The sequence below is a fragment of the Halichoerus grypus genome, chromosome 3 (assembly GCF_964656455.1).
Source record: "Halichoerus grypus chromosome 3, mHalGry1.hap1.1, whole genome shotgun sequence".
Classification (NCBI taxonomy): Eukaryota; Metazoa; Chordata; class Mammalia; order Carnivora; family Phocidae; genus Halichoerus; species Halichoerus grypus.
In genome coordinates this window covers 144,200,127-144,216,624 of record NC_135714.1, presented here as the reverse complement: position 1 = coordinate 144,216,624, position 16,498 = coordinate 144,200,127, and the positions used below count along the sequence as shown (strand labels likewise).

The 16,498-nt window shown below is 37.6% G+C and overlaps 1 long non-coding RNA gene and 1 pseudogene across 2 annotated transcripts in view; one reads left to right on the top strand and one right to left on the bottom strand.

Moving 5' to 3' along the window:
• Positions 1-16,498, top strand: part of LOC144381281 (uncharacterized) — a 476,574-nt gene that overhangs the window by 290,051 nt on the left and 170,025 nt on the right. The window lies entirely within an intron of this gene.
• On the bottom strand, positions 8,476-10,115 carry LOC144381280 (glycylpeptide N-tetradecanoyltransferase 1 pseudogene; annotated as a pseudogene).

Sequence of the window (16,498 nt, the reverse complement as noted above, 5' to 3'; positions counted from 1 at the left end):
TATCTTTGCACCCAATGTGGGGCTCGAATTCACGACCCCAAGATGAAGAGTCAGATGCTCTATCAACCAGCCAAAGATGCTACCACTTTAAAAGCTAATGAGACAACGAAATTGTATTGACATTGGCTTGATTTCTCAAATTTTATTCCTAATTACTCTGGCTAGCCCTTTCAATACTATGTTAAATAAAAGTAGTGGGAGTGGGCATCCTTGTCTTGATGATATTAGAAGAAAATTCTTCAGCTTATCATCATTGAGTATGATGCTAGCTGTGGGTTTGTCATATATGGCCTTTATAATCTATGTTCCCTTTATATCCAGTTGGTTGAGAGATTTTATTATAAATGAATGCTGAATTTTGTTAAATGCTTTTCCTGCATCTATTGAAATGATCATACAATTTTTTAACTTGCATTTTGTTAATGTGGCATATCACATTGATTTGTGGATGTTGAACCATTTGTGCACCACTAGAATAAATGCTACTTGATCATGGTGTTTGCTCTTTTTAGTATATTCTTGAATTTGGTTTGCTAATACTTTGCTGAGAATTTTTGCATCTTTGTTCATCAAGGATATTGGCCTGTACATTTCTTTTTTTAAATAGTGTCCTTGTCTAGTTTTGGTATCAGAATAATGCGGGACACATAAAATGAGTTTGGAAGTATTCCATCCTTTTTTATTTTTGAAGAGTTTGGGAAGGATTGGTATTGTTTTCTTTTTTATATGTTTGGTAGAATTCACCAGTGAAACTATCTAGTCTTGAACTTCTGTTTGTTGGGAATGCTTTTGATTACTTATTTAATATTCTTGTTAATAATCCCTCTGTCAGATTCTTTTTTTTTTCATGATTCAATCTTGATAGATTATATGTTTCTAGGAATTTGTCTTTTCTAAGTTGTTTAATTTGTTGGCATAAAATTGTTCACAGTTGTCCCTTATGATCTTTGTATTTCTATGGTATCAGCTATAACATCTCCTCTTTAATTTTTCATTTGATTTGAATTCTCTTTTTTTCTTGGTCAGTCTAACTAAAGGTTTATAAGTTTTGTTTATCTTTTTTCAAAGAAACAGCGCTTAGTATCATTGATATTTTCTGTTGTCTCTTTTAGTCTCTATTTAGTCTTTTTATCTCTATTGTATTATTTACACTCTAATCTGTTATTTATTTTCTTTTTTGCTAACTTTGTTTGTTTTTCTATCCCTAGTTCCTTAAGGTGCAAAGTTATCTTGTTTGAGATTTTTCTTGTTTTTTTGAGATAGGAATTTATCACTATGAACTTTCCTCTTAGAACTGCTTTATCTACATCCCATACATTTTTGTATGTTGTATTTTCATTTTCATCTGTTTCAAGTTTTTTTTAATCTTTTAATTTTTTCATTGACCCATTGGTTAATCATAGCATATTGTTTAATCTCCACATATTTTTGAATTTTTCAGTTTTCTTCTTTATAATTGATTTCTAGTTCATACCATTGTGTTTGGAAAGATGTTTGATATGATGTCAATTTTCTTAAATTTATTAAGATTTGTTTTATGGCCTGTTATATGATCTGTCCTGGAGAATGTTCTAAGTGCACTTGAGAAGAATTTATGTTCCATTGCTTTTGAATGATATGTTTTGCATGTCTTTTAAGTCCATCTGATCTCAAATGTTTAAGGCCAGTGTTTCCTCATTGATTTCCTGTCTGGATGATCTATTCATTGATGAAAGTGATATATCCCCTACTATTACTTCATCACTGTGTATTTCCTCCTTTCGGTTTGCTTTATATATTTAGATTCTTCTATGTTTGTTCGACTGACACTTCTTTGGTAAATGTCTTACACTTAATCCTGAAGAAAATGATAAAAAACTAAAAAAAAAAAAAAGGAAAAAAAAGGAAGACAATCATGTTTACAATTAATATAGATAATTTGCTTGCTCTTTGGAGAAAGAACTTCTATCATTTGTAATGAGTTTTTTTGTAATAACCTTTTTTTGTCTCTTATTACAGTCTTTGTCTTAAAATCTATTTTGACTGATGTAAGTATAGCTACCCCAACTTTCTTTTAGTCTCCATTTCATGGAATATCTTTTCCATCTTTTCACTTTCAGTCTGTTAGTGTCCTTCCATCTGAAGCGGGTTCGGTAAGCAGCATATAGACTATTTTTTGGTTTTATATCCATTCAGTCTCTTAAGCCATCTTTACTCTCTTTAATTTTTTCTTCCTTTTGCTGCTCTGATTGGGTGAGTTCCACTTCCTTGTCTTTTGAGTTAATTCATCCTTTATTCTGTTTCATCTAGTCTACTCTTGAAATTTCCCATTGTATCTTTCAACTTAGTTATTGTATTTTTCAGCTCTGTGATTTCCCTTTGGTACTTTCATACGGTTTCTCTTTGTTGAAATTATCACTATATTCATCCATTCTTTTCCCAAGTTTGGTAAGCATATTTATAACCATTATTTTGACACTTTATCAGGAAAATCACTGATCTTCATTTTATTAAGGTCTTTTTCTGAGGTTTTATCTTGTACCTTCATTTGTAATATATGGCTTTATTTTTCTATTTTCCCTTGAATCTCTGAGCTGGTTTCTATGCATTAAAGAGCCTCCTTTCCCAGTCTTGAAGGAGTGACCTCATAGGAAGATAAATCTTATTGTTCAACCATGCCCTAGCTCTTGGTTGTCTTTCAAATCTCTGTGATTTCCCGACCAATTATTCTCAGTGATTCCCAGTAGTGGAGGGTATGTGAGACCTCTCAGTGTCCCACAGGGGAGGATTTCAGGCAGCACCTAGATTTGAGTTGTTTGGAACCAGAACCTCAGGCAGTAGCTTTTGAAGTATGCTTATATACCCCTTTCAGGGGAAGAGTAGAGATGGGCACTTCTGTCTGCTCCCTCTGCATTGAGCCCTGGGGTGGTAGCCAGTAAAGAACTGTTTATTACCATCCCATCAAACCATGAACAGAAGACCTGTTGGCGACCAGAGTTAGGCTATCAAGGAACGTGTCCTCTGGGTGGCAGCTACAAAAGCCACAGTACCAGACTTATACATGAGCTTATTTCTCAGAGATACTGGCAACCTAAGGTTGGGCAGAGGGAAAGCACCAAGGTGGTGCCTGCTGACTTCTCTGGTCTCTGGAGAAAACTGTAGTTAGCCCCTACATGTGTGTTTAATTAGAAGCCTGCCCTATAGGCTGAAGCTGTGAAAATAAGCTGATAGTCTTCTTTCACAGACTGTTTCAGTCTGCCTGTCTCTCTTCTGTGCCCTGGCATGTAATCAGTTAGCAACTATTTCCTCATTTGTTACAGTCATATGGGACCCATGATCATAATCCTACTGGCCTTGAGAGCCATGCAATCAAGGGTGTCCCCTGGGGGTAGTCACAAATATCAGTTCGTGAGATGTGTGTGCAAGCTGCTTTCCAGGAAATACCAGCAACTTAGAGAGAGTCAGGGGAGAATATGAAGATCTCTTGGTGAGATTATATTTGGCCCTTAGATGTGTGTTTATTTAGAAGCCTGCCTCTTAGGCCATAGCTATGAAGATAAGCTAATAGGCCTATTTCACAGAAAAAACTGGGCATTTTAGTTTGCTGTCTCTCCTCTGTGCCCTGGGGTATAGCTGGTTAAGGATCCTTTCTTCATTTGTTATAGTCCTATGGGACCTGTGAACATAAGCCCAGCCACCAGAGTCTGGTGACCAAGTGTTATCCCCTGGGTGGAGCTTTAAAAACTGTGGTTGCCAGTTGAGTGCACAAGCTTCTTTCCAGGAGATACTGACAACCTGAAGCATGACAGGGAGAGCATGAAGAACACACCTGCCAGATTCCATCTTTGGGAGTATTTCAGAAGGCTGCTAGATTTGTTTTAAATTAGATGCCTGCTCCTCAGGCTGAAGCCTTAAGATAAACCATAAGACCTCTGTCACAGAAAGACTGTGCATTTTTTGGTTGGATACCTCTGGGCTGGCCTCTGGGGTGTAGCCAGGTGAGTTTACGTGGGCCTTTTAAGAACTGTCTCTCAGTTTGCTATAGCCTTGTGGATCTTGTGGATATAAGACCTGTTGGCATTAAAAGCTAGATATTTTAGGGGCTCATCTCTCAGAGGTAGGTCCTAAAAGTTGGGATGCCAATGTGGGGTTCAAACCTTCACTCCTCAGGGAGAAGCTTGGAATTGTGAATTTCTTCCTGTTGTGGGTCACTATGTGGGGGGTAAGGGGATGGTCACTATACAGTGAGGTTTGTGATGAGATTGTGTTTCAGCCCCTCCTGCCCATTTTGATATGGGTTTTTCTCATTTGGTCCATGTGTTGGAGTTACTCAGCTAGTTTTGGGTTTCTTTCAGAGAAAATTATTTCAAACATAACTACGTATTCAGTTGTATGTTCTTGTGAGAGGGGTTGAGCTCAGGATCCTCCTATGTCACCATCTTGAACCAGAACTGGCTGAAAAATTTCTTAATTGAAAATGAAAAGAACTTTTACAATGCCTTTTATAACTTTTTTATTATAATATGTCTATTGAAATCCTTAATCTTTAACTGTCTTTTTTTTTTTTTAAATGAACACATGTCAAAAGATTTTATTAAATTCATTAGTTAATAAGGGATCTGGTAACATATTAAAACTTCTTAAGAGAAAAACCTGAAGAAACACATAATCAGACTCAGGAATGCTGAAATGAATATGCTAATGGAGGCAAAACCAGTTACTGTCCAACCAGACGTAATGTTTGAAATAAGCTCTTCCATTGGGTGGGGTGGGAAAATCCATCACATCACCACCAGATGAAACAAAATTCATTTACATCTCTATCAGAAAAAAATCATTGTCTTCAACCTTAAGTTTGTTTGTTATAACTTACAGAGTTGAAAACTAGCCCAGGTGGAAACCCTGAAGGGCTCAGACCCCAGTTCTAACTGAGTGTCTTCTAAAAAAGAAATAATAAGTAATTGGTTTAGGACCTGGCCAGAAGTGTGTTTCCCCTTATCGTTGGCCATGAATTCTCCTAAAATGTTATTGTGTATATGAATATTGCCTTTTAATAGGTTTATGAACCAAATTGTTTGTCAGAATTACATTTGGGAATTATTAATCTTAGGTATAATTAGATAGAAGTAGATCTGCATGGGACGCCCGGGTGGCTCAGTTGGTTAAGCATCTGCCTTCGGCTCAAGTCATGATCTCCAGGTCCTGGGATCGAGCCCTGCATCAGGCTTCCTGCTCAGCAGGGAGTCTGCTGCTCTCTCTCTCTCTCTTCCACGGCCCCTCCCTACTGTTCATTCTCTCTCTCTCTCAAATAAATAAATAAAAATCTTAGAAAAAAAAGTGGATCTACATTCAAAAGCATGTGACAAATTGTTACACAATTTGTAAGATAATCTTTAGAAAGACCTCATGTGAAGTATAAAAGTGACAAAAACAGTGAGCTAGGATCATAGGTCCCAAAGGGCGTATAAGACATATTCACAAATTTAGAACACTTATCTTCCATTTGAAGAAACTAATATCCATATAAGATTGGAATGATTAAGTTATTACCATGTGTTTTTTAACCATTTATTTCAGTTCTATATTGCCTTATTATTTTCTGTGTATTGCTAAACTTTTAGAAATCTCTACTAAATACCAACTATGTATCAGGCATTTAGGAACTCAAACTTGATGAAGGTATCTCATACATATGGTTATAGAGACATACACTTGTAAAGTATCAGGTTTTTGTCAGATTACCAGGTAAATGTACACTAAAAGCTTGGAGTTTAGGAAAAGGCCTGGTATGAAAAGAGATTTGGGGATCATTAATGCAGAAAAGTTTTCGAAGTCATAGTTGTGGAAGGAATTGAATAAGTAGAGTGCATAGAATAAGGTGAGAAGAATATTAAATATGAAATCACGGGAATAATTATTAAGGGGTAAACAGAGGAAGCATCTGGAAATAAGACTGAAAAAGTCATCTGACCTTAGTAGGGCCAACTGAGAAGGTGGGCACCTAGCTAAAGAAGATAATGTGTTAAGAAGAAAGTGGTAGGGCGCCTGGGTGGCTCAGTTGGTTGGGCGACTGCCTTCGGCTCAGGTCATGATCCTGGAGTCCCTGGATCGAGTCCCGCATCGGGCTCCCTGCTCAGCGGGGAGTCTGCTTCTCCCTCTGACCCTCCCCCCTCTCATGTACTCGCTCTCTCTCATTCTCTCTCTCTCAAATAAATAAATAAAATCTTTAAAAAAAAAAAAAAAAAAAGAAGAAAGTGGTAGTTGATAGTGGCAGATACTGTAGAGAGTCAAGAAAGTGAACCCTAAATATCCATGGACTCAGGTAGTGAAGACTACTAATTGCTCTAGAACAGTTTGAGTTTTGGAAGCTAAAACTAGCTTCCAGCAATTTGAGGGATACATTTAGGCAAGAAATTAATGATGCTGAATATGAGTTTCACAGGCTGGACTGCAAAAAGTAATTTAAACTGTGTACCTAATGGGGGAATTGAGTTTAAGGGAATATTTTAGTTGTGTGTTTGTTTTGATTGCATGTACTATACTAAACGTGAAAACATATAAATGTTAGGTAGCTGTACCAGTAGAGGATGGGACTGAATAGACAGGACAGAAAGTACAGATGACAAAACATGGTCCAAGAGCAGATACAGTGTGTAGGATCATATTGCAGATGGTTACGAATAGAGTGTAGGAATGAGAGTAGTGTTTCTGAATGAAACAGTATCAGTAACTCAAAGTCCTGAAGCATATTCTATTTTCTGAAAGACTGCAAAATCTACATGAGACAGAAAGGATGTGTTTGGTTATGTAAAAGCCTGTTCAGCACTGGAAACATTTTAGTTTCTCCCTCTACCTCCCAACCCCATTGAACACTCGTTTACATATGTATGTCTACTGCTGCTTCATTCAGAGTTGTTTAGTTGTAACTGAGACATCATTGTACACAAAACCTAAAATATTTTTTCAGGCCCTCTACAGGAAAAGTTTGCTAACTGTTGATCTTAGCAGACTTTACAGAACTTAATATTAACAATAGCATCATGGTAGTAAACGTGACCTCTTTTGTTCATTATATGTGAGTGCATTTGTGTGTGTGTGTGTGTGCGTGTGTTTTCCATAGCTTATGTACTAGATGTGGTGTTGAATTCCTGAGAACATCTCCTTCAGGCTTGGCAATATCTCAGTTATTGCCTACTCCCTAAAACCAAATTGAATATTTCTAAAATCCTGGGTGTTTAAATAGAAAGCTATTTATCATGGGTGAGATGGAAAGCAGAAATTTGAATTACTATCATTTACATATAAATTTAACAAATATTTGTTGAGCACCTAGTATGTGTCAGGTGCTGTTATCAACACAGGAGAAACATCATAAACACCAACAAATCCCTGCTCTCTTATACCCTGGTTGATGAATAATTTCAGTAGTATGGACAGGAAGAGCCTTTAAGCAGGTAATGTGTGCGTAGAGATATTAAAGCGAAGGATCCAGTGAACCTTATGAATGCTTGGACAATAACCATTTTTCCATATTTCTCATTTAGTTCAAGGTAGAATACTTGCATAATTTGGTTGTTCCCCCATAGTATGGTTGAAATTAGCCTTAAATCTTAGACTCAAACAGCTATAACCAAAGAAGCAAAATGAACAGGTTTGCCATACTGGCCTGAGGATAGACCCAGTCTCCCACCATGGTTCACCTGCCCCCAAAAAAGATATATCAGAAGCTACTCCTCTCTCTCTATCCTAAAAGAACTTATAATTATAGGCTTAAGTTATTTGTTTACATATTTGAGTTAAAAAAGTTATCCAGAGTAAAATGCAAAGTTCTAAGCTATTAAAATTGGATAAGATTTAAGAAGTGTATAGTCTTGTTTAATCACACTGCAAAACATCACTCCAGAAATTTTTAAGCCTATTTTCAGACAATACCCAGCCTCCATTGGCAACCAGCAATCTGATTTCCATTGCCATAGATGAATTTCAACTGTTCTTAGACTTTATGTTGATGGAATTATGCAGTTTGTGCCCTTTTGTGTCACTTTGTTTTCCCCTTGACATTTTTTAAAATATTCATTATGTTCTATGCATCAACACTTATATTGTATACTGATGAGAATTATTTTATTACATGGATATAACACAGTTTTCCTTTGCATATTTTTATTGAGCTAAAATTGACATATAACATTGGTAAATTTGAGGTGTACAATATGTTGGTTTGATAGATTTATATATCACAATATGATTAATACAATAGCATTAGTTAATACCTTTATTATATCACATAATTATTTCTTTTTGATATTTAAAATATTTATCTATACATATATACTTTTATTATTCACCCATTAACTCCATAATATGCCAATCACGAGCTAGTTTTCAGCAGTTACATTCCCTTGATCATGGCTGCAGAAGGATATGATTAACTGGAAAACAGGGAGACCAGAGACACAGCGGGAGGTGACATAGCGCAGCCTATGCCACTGCAATACAATTGTCAAGTTCAGCGGCGGTTTGGTAAAGTCGGTTCAGTTCTGTTCCCTTTGCCAGGGATTCTCACGTTTGTGAAAATTGGACCAACAAGTGTTGGGGTTCCATTTCCTGGTTTGACTTCTCAGTGGCTTTATCCAGAATCTCACTGGCAACTGATTATTGTAGCACCAGCCCAACCTTCTCTGCTCCCATGCTGGGGCATTTCCAATTATAAAGGTAATACTGCAGGTTGCCATCCCCTATGCCAAACTTGAGCTTCTCCAGGAAGGTTTTGCTCTCCATGAGATCCAGTGCATTGAACACATTGAACCCTTTCATTTTGGCGCAAAAAGGGCATCACTCATGAGGTCTAGAAGAGGGGTCTGCGTGTGGACATTGTAGAAAGAATAAGCAGCCTTTAGACTCTTGTGGGTTGGATGGTTCATGATGGTGGAGGGAAGCGTATAAAAGCTCAGGAAGTCTGTGACCTCCCCATTTGCGTTCTCCACCACGGAAGTGTCGATGATACTCTCCTGGGAGTAGAACCAGTGCTCCACCTCCTCCTGGTTCATGACTGGCATGCTGTGAAAATGCTTCAGGTACCTGATGAGGAGCTGGTGCACTACTGGAATGCCCTTTTTTTTCCATTGGTCACAGCCCCTCTGTCTTGGGCGTCTCTGGCAGTTGGTAGAGCTTCATGGTACACTGCATGATCATATTTCTACTCAGGTCGGAGAACTTCACTTCAGTCAGCTTCCGTGGGTTTAGGGACCAATGCCAGTACCTACAGGTGCCAACAGGCTTTGGTAATACCACCCCGGCAGTGTAAACAGCTTGGAAAATGCCCTCCAGGTGAACTCGTTGGGTTATTTCCCGGATCAGGAACGGAGCCACTCTCTTGGAGCACAGCTTCTTGTGGACGCACAGGAAGTTGATCTCCACCATCTTCTTCTCTGTGTCGTAGATGCGGATGTTTGCCGGGATAGCACTGATGAACCCAACCAGTTCCCGACTTGAGACCATTCGAACCCTGCAGTGCCACTGGGGGAGCCAGCCAGAAGGGGGAGAAAGTCGGGGGAGTAGTCGAACCGGAACATATTGTCATTGTCCTCCAGATAGTTCTCGTTTAGGAGGCCATAGAACCCTTTCAGCACACCACGGCCCCACAGGTCCAAGGCATCCCAGGTTAAGCCCTGGGGCAGGGTGTGGGGCTCCTGGCGGATGTTGTCTTTGTCAGGCTCTGCAGGCCCATGGGTGTTCACCACTTCTCCCAGTCTGGGGACAAGCTGCGTGTCCCAGAACTGGTAGCTTTGCTTGCTAACCTCCTCCATGATTTTGGCAGGCTCCTGACCCATTGAGAACAGTTCAGTGGCCTTCTGTATTTCCTGGATCCTCTCGGCGGGCAAAGAGTTCATCTTCACAGGCTGATCCTGGGCTGAATCTGTCTCATTGCCTTCTCTTTCTTCTTCTTCTTCTTCTTCTTTTTTTTTTTTTTCTTCTTTTTGGCTCCAGTGTCGTTGGCTTGACTCAAACCACCCCGGCTGTAGCTGTTGTCCTCCTCGTTCTCGCAATCGCTGCAGTGCTCAGGGCCGTTTCTGTTCCCTTCCATCAACTGCGGCAGCGGAGGTGCTGGCAGCTTCACTGCTGTCTCACTCTCGTCCGCCAACTTGAGTGCACCCATAATTATTTCTATTTTTTGTTAGCAATTAAGATCTAGTCTCTTAGTAACTTTAAATTTGTAATACAGTAATATTAACTATAGTCACTATGTTGTGTGTTGGATCTCCAGAACTTATTTACCTACTATTTGCAAGTTAGTACTCTTCACAGCATCTCAATTCCTGACCCCTGATAACCACAATACTACCGTCTGTTTTTACAAATTCAGATTTTTAGATTCCACATATAAGTGATATTTTACAGCATTTGTCTTTCTCTGACTTACCTCACTTCACATAATGCCCTCAGGGCCATCCATGTTGTTGCAAATGGCAGGATTTCCTCCTTACTCAAGATAGAATGATATTCCATTCCATTTATATACACATCTTTACCCATTCATCCATTGATAAACACTAGGTTGTTTCCATATTTTGACTGTTGTGAATAATGCTGCAGTGAACATGGGTATGCAGATATCAAGATACTGATTTCAGTTTCTTCAGATATATACCAAGGAGTGAGATTGCTAGATCACATAGTTCTATTTTTAATTTTTTGAGGAATGTCCATACTGTTTTCCATAATGACTGTACCAATTTACATTCCAAACAACAGTGTATAAGTGTTCCCTTTTCTCCACATCTTTGCCAACATTTGTTATCTCTTTTCTTTTTGATAAAAGCCATCCTAACACATATGAGGGGGTATCTCATTGGTGGTTTTGATTTGCATTTCCCTGATGAGAGAATCTTTTCATATACATGTTGGCCATTTATATCTCTTCTTTGGAAAAATATTTATTTTCTCTGCCCATTTTTTAATTAGATGATTTTCTTTTTTGATATTGAATTGTGTGAAGTATTTATATATATTGAATATTAGTCCCTTATCATATATATGCCTTGTAAATATTTTCTTCCATTCTGTATATTGCCTTTTCAATATATTACTTCATTTGCTGTGCAGAAACTCTAGTTTTATGTAGCCCCACTAATTTTAGTTTTCATTTCCTGTGCTTTTGGTAACTTATCCAAGAATTCAATACCTAGACCAATGTCAAAGATCTTTTTTCCCTATGTTCTCTTCAAAGAGTTTTATGGTTTTAGGTGTTATTTTTACATCTTTGATCCATTTCAAGTTAGTTTTTATAAATGGCATAATATAGGGGTCCATTTTCATTCTCTTGCATGAGGATATCCAGTTTTCCCAACACCATTTATTGAAGAGACCATCCTCTTCCCCATTGTGTGTTCTTGAAACCCTTGTCAAAAATTAGTTGATGATATATATAAGGGTTTATGTCTGGAATTTCTATTCTGTTTCACTGATACATGTGCCTGTTTTTATGAAAATACACTTTTGTTTTGACTGCTACAGCTTTGTAATGTAGTTTGAAATCAGGTGTTATAATGTCTCCAGGTTTGTTCTTTTTTAGGAAGGCTTTTGCTATTCAGGGTCTTTTCTAGTTCCAAACAAATTTTTAGATTTTACAATTTCTGTGAAAAATGCCTTTGAAATTTTGGTTGGAATTGCATTGAATTTGATCACTTTCAGAACTATGAACATTTTCATGATATCAATTCTTCCAATCCAAGAACACAGGAATATCTTTTCATTTGCTTGCATCTTCTTTAATTTGTTTCATCATTATCTTACAGTTTTCAATGTATAGGTCTTTCACCTCCTTGGTTAAATTTATTCCTAAATGTTTTATTGTTTTTGGTGCTATCATAATGGGATTGCTTTCTTAATTTGTTCTTCAGACAGTTCATTGTTAAGTATAGAAATACAACTGATTTCTGTATGTTTGTTGTGTATCATGTAACTTTACTAACAGTTTTTAATGGAGTCTTTAAGGTTTATATATAAAAGATCATGCCATCAGCAAACAGGGATAATTTTATTTTTTCCTTTTTGATATGGATGCCTTTTGTTTCTTTATTTTGCCTAATTGCTATGGCTAGGACTTCCAGTGCTATGTTGAATAGAAATGGTGAGAGGCCATCCCAGTCCTTTTCCTGATCTTAGAGGTAAGGATTTTAACTTTACACCATTGAGCATGATGTTAGCTATGGGTTTGTCATATACAGCCTTTCTTATGTTAAGGAAAATTCCTTCCATACCCAATTTGCTGTGCATTTTTATCATAAAAAGATGTTGTATTTTGTCAAATGCTTTTTCTGCATATATTGAGATAAGCATATGATTTTTATCTTTCATTCTACTAGTATGGTGTATCATATTTTTTCATTTGTGTATGTTGAACAATGCTTGCAACCCAGAGATAGTTCTACTGAATCATGGTGAATTATTCTTTTAATGTGCTGTTGAATTTTGTTTGCTAATATTTTGATAGTTTTTGAAGCTATATTCATCAGGGATATTGTTCTATATACATTTTTTTTTAATCTGGCTTTTGTATCAGGGTAATGCTGGCCTTGTAAAGTGAGTTTGGAGTTTCCCCTCCTCTTCATTTTTTTGAATGAATTTGAAAAAGATTGGCCTTAATTCTTCTTTAAATGTTGGTAGACTTCTCCAGTGAAACCATCTGGTCCTGGGCTTTTCTGTGTAGGCAGATTTTGATTAATTAGTTTCCTTACTCATTAATAGTTTGTTTAGATTTTCTAGTTCTTTTTTTTCCCTAAGATTTTATTTCTTTAGTTGAGAGAGAGAGAGCATAGTGGGGGGGAAGGAAAGAGGGAGAGGGAGAAGCAGACTCCCTACTGAGCACAGGGCTTGATCCCAGGACCCCAAGATCATGACTTGAGCAGAGGGCAGACACTTAACTGACTGAACTGCCTAGGCACTCCTAGATTTTCTAGTTCTTCATGATTCAGTCTTTGTAGGGCACACATTTCTATGAAATAACTCATTTTTTTTCTATGTTACCTAGTTTGGAATATAATTGTTAATAGTATTCTCTCCTTTGTGTTTCTACAGTCTAATACTTTCTATTTCTGTGATATCAGTTGTAATGTCTCTTATTTCTGATTTATTTGAACCATTTTTTTTCATAGTTAATATAGCTAAAGTTTTGTCAATTTTGTTTATCTTTAGAAATAACTGGGTCTTATTTTCATTGATTTTTTGGTTGATTTTCTGGTTTATAGTTTACTTATTTTTGCTCTAATTTTTGTTATTTCCTTCCCTACTGCTGACTTTGAGCTTGATTTGTCCTTTCTCTGCTTCTTTTAGATGTAAGGCCAGATTGTTTGAGATCTTTCTTATCTAATGTACACATTTATAAGTATAAACTTCCCTCTTAGAACTGCTTTTGTAGCATCTCATAGGTTTTGAAATGTCATTCTATTGTCTTTTGATTCAAGATACTTCTTGATTTCCCTTTTGAGTTCTTTTTTGACCTGTTGTCTAGTCAGGAGCATCTTGTTTAACTTACACATATTTTTTAATTTGTTATGAAAACTGTAACAAAAAAAGGAGGGTATTATATAATGATAAAAGGGTTAATTCATCAAGAAGATATAATAAGTGTAAATATAAATGCACCCAGTATTGGAGACTTTATTTATAAAACAAATATGATGTTAATAATTATTTAATACATTTAGGTGCTCCAATATTTGGTGAATGTTTGACGTCTGATGTAAGTATAGCTACCCCTGATCTCTTTTGGTTTCCATATTGCTTGAAATAGCATTTTTTAATTTCTTCACTTTGATCCTGTGAGTGTCCTTAAAGCTTAAGTGAGTCTACTGTAGTCAGAATATAGTTGGATTTTTTTTTTCTAAATCCATTTAGCCACTCTGTATTTTTTAATTGGAGAACTTAAACAATTTATATTTACAGTAATTATTAATTGGTAAGGACTTACCATGATCATTTTGCTGACAGCTTTATAATTGTTTTGTGTTTCTTTAGTTCCTTTCTTCCTCTCTTGTTTTGTTGATTTTTGTGTGGTTTGCCTTGATTCTTGTCTCTTTATTGTTTGTGTATTTATTACACATTTTTGCTCTATGGTTACCCTGAGGATTTCTAGTACATCTTATAGTTATAACTGTCTATTTTAAGCTGACAACTACAATTGCATTAGAAAGTTCTATCCATTTACTTACACCCCCAATTCTTGTTGATGTCCCAAACTATATCTCTCTACAGTTATTTTTAACACTTTTGTCTCATAACCTAAATGCTAGATTTCATAGTGATTTCCACAACATTATTGAACTATTAGGATATTTTTAATTTGACTATATATTTACCTTTACCAGTGAATTTTATACTTTCATGTTTACATGTTGCTAATTAGCATTCTTTTTTTTAGCTTGAAGAACTTCCTTTAGCATTTCCTGTAGAGCAGTCTAGTGGTAATTTTCTTAGGTTTTGTCTGGGATTCTTTTTACTTCTTCTTCATCTCTTAATGACAACATTCCTGGGTCAAGTATTCTTGACTAATAGTTTTTTTGTCTTTGTTTTTCCTTTAAGTACTTTGAATATATCATCCCACTCTCTTCTGGTCTAATGTTTCTGCTTAGAAATGCTGGTAGACTCATGAGGATTCCCTTGCATGTGATGATTCTTTTTTTTTTTTTTTTTGCTGCTTTCAGATTTCTCTCTGTCTTTTAATTTTGAGATTATAATGTCTCAATGAAGATCTCTTTCAATGAATCTGGATCTTTACGTTTCCCGTATCTGGGTAGCTATCTCTCTCCCTAGATTTGGGAAGTTTTCAGCCATTACTTCTTTAAATGAGGTTTCTGTCCCTTTTTCTCTCTCTTCTCCCTTCTAGAACTCTTATAATAGATATATTGTTTCTTTTGATCATGTCTTATAATTCACATAGGCTTTCTTCTCTCTTTTTTATTCTATTTTCTTTATTCTCCTCTGACTAGATAATATCAAGAGAACTGTCATCAAGCTCACTATTCTTCTGCCAGGTTAAGTGTGGTGTTAAAGCTATCTATTGCATTTTTTTGTGAAGGTACAGTGTTGCCTTCCATGCTGCTCTTTCAGCTAAGGTTAACATTGGCCAGACTGCAGGGTTCTTCTCTGGCCAAGACCGCAGGAAACATGCTGGTAGCATTGGCAGGTAGGGCTATTGAGATCTTCAGAGGCCAAGGCTGAGGGGTCTTTTCCTGTTTTGTTTTTCCTCATGGGAGAAAGTTCTAGCTGAGAGACTCCTTCTCCTCTGTGTGCTGGCGCTCAGAACATTCACAGCAATATTGGACCCAGGGCCCTTGGATCAAAGATAGCAGCAGTATAATTCTAGTGGTGGTCTATTAAAGCCATGTGTTGGGACCTGGGAAGGTTGGCTGAGAGCAGTGGCAGTATGGCCCTGTGAATGATGGTTCAGAACCATGTCCTTGGAGCTGAGGGGCAGCCCCAGCAATGAATCATAAAAGCCTCAACCTAGGACCCGGGAAGTTGGTTCAGGGCAGTGACAGCCCAGTCTCAGCAACAAAGGGACAGAAATATGGTCTGGGATGCAGGGGTAGGATCAGAGCAGTGGTAACCAGGTTCCAGGAATGATGGGACAGAGGCTACAATCAGAAACCTAGGGGCCAGGGCTCAGGGTAGTGGTAGCACCCCTGGCAATGATGGTTCAAAGCCTTAATATGAATGAAGGTATACTTCAGGACACTAGCAGCCCAGTCCCAGCAAGAATGGTTTAGAACCTTACTGACCGGAATGGGTGGGGCTTGATGTGGTGGAAGCACCCTTAGTAATGGCTATTCAGAGCTGTGACTTAGAAACTGGTGCATAGGACTCAGAGCAGTGACAGTGCCCCTGACAATAATAATTCAGAGCTGTGACCTAAAATACAGAGTGATAACAGCCTCATAATTGCAACCAAAGAATGATGTGGGACCATGGGGACAGGGCTCTGGGTAGTGGAGGCTGCCCTGATGATCATAGAAAGATGTGACCTGGGACCAGGAATGGGAAAAGAGTAGTAGCAGCTCCAGTCTCATGTATGATAAGGTACTGTGGTACTTGATCCCTGAGATCAAACCGAAGCCCCTCCGGCCCCAGAAGCCAAGTGTAACCTTAGAAACAGCTCCAGCCTCTGGGAGTAGAAGCAGGAAGGGGGTTTGTTCTGGTCTGCTCTTTCAGTTGAGATCCATGTCAGTGAAGACTGAGGGGGACCTCCATTGTCATGGCTAAAAACATTCACAATGAGGGAGTTTGCTGGTGCTCACCTGTTCTTCTTCCTGTGTGATGAACTTCCTCCCAGGAGATTCCTCGCAGTGCAGAGCTGCTCCTAACTAGGGATGGAGTGACACAGGCAAAATGCTTCCTGTACTGTTCTATGTAGCCATGTTTGATTTTTGAGCTCTGCAGCATTTTTACTGCTGCTGCTTTGTAATCCTGAGTTTTCCTTGAGTTATTTTCTTCAGTTTGTAGTTATTTACTATTTGTA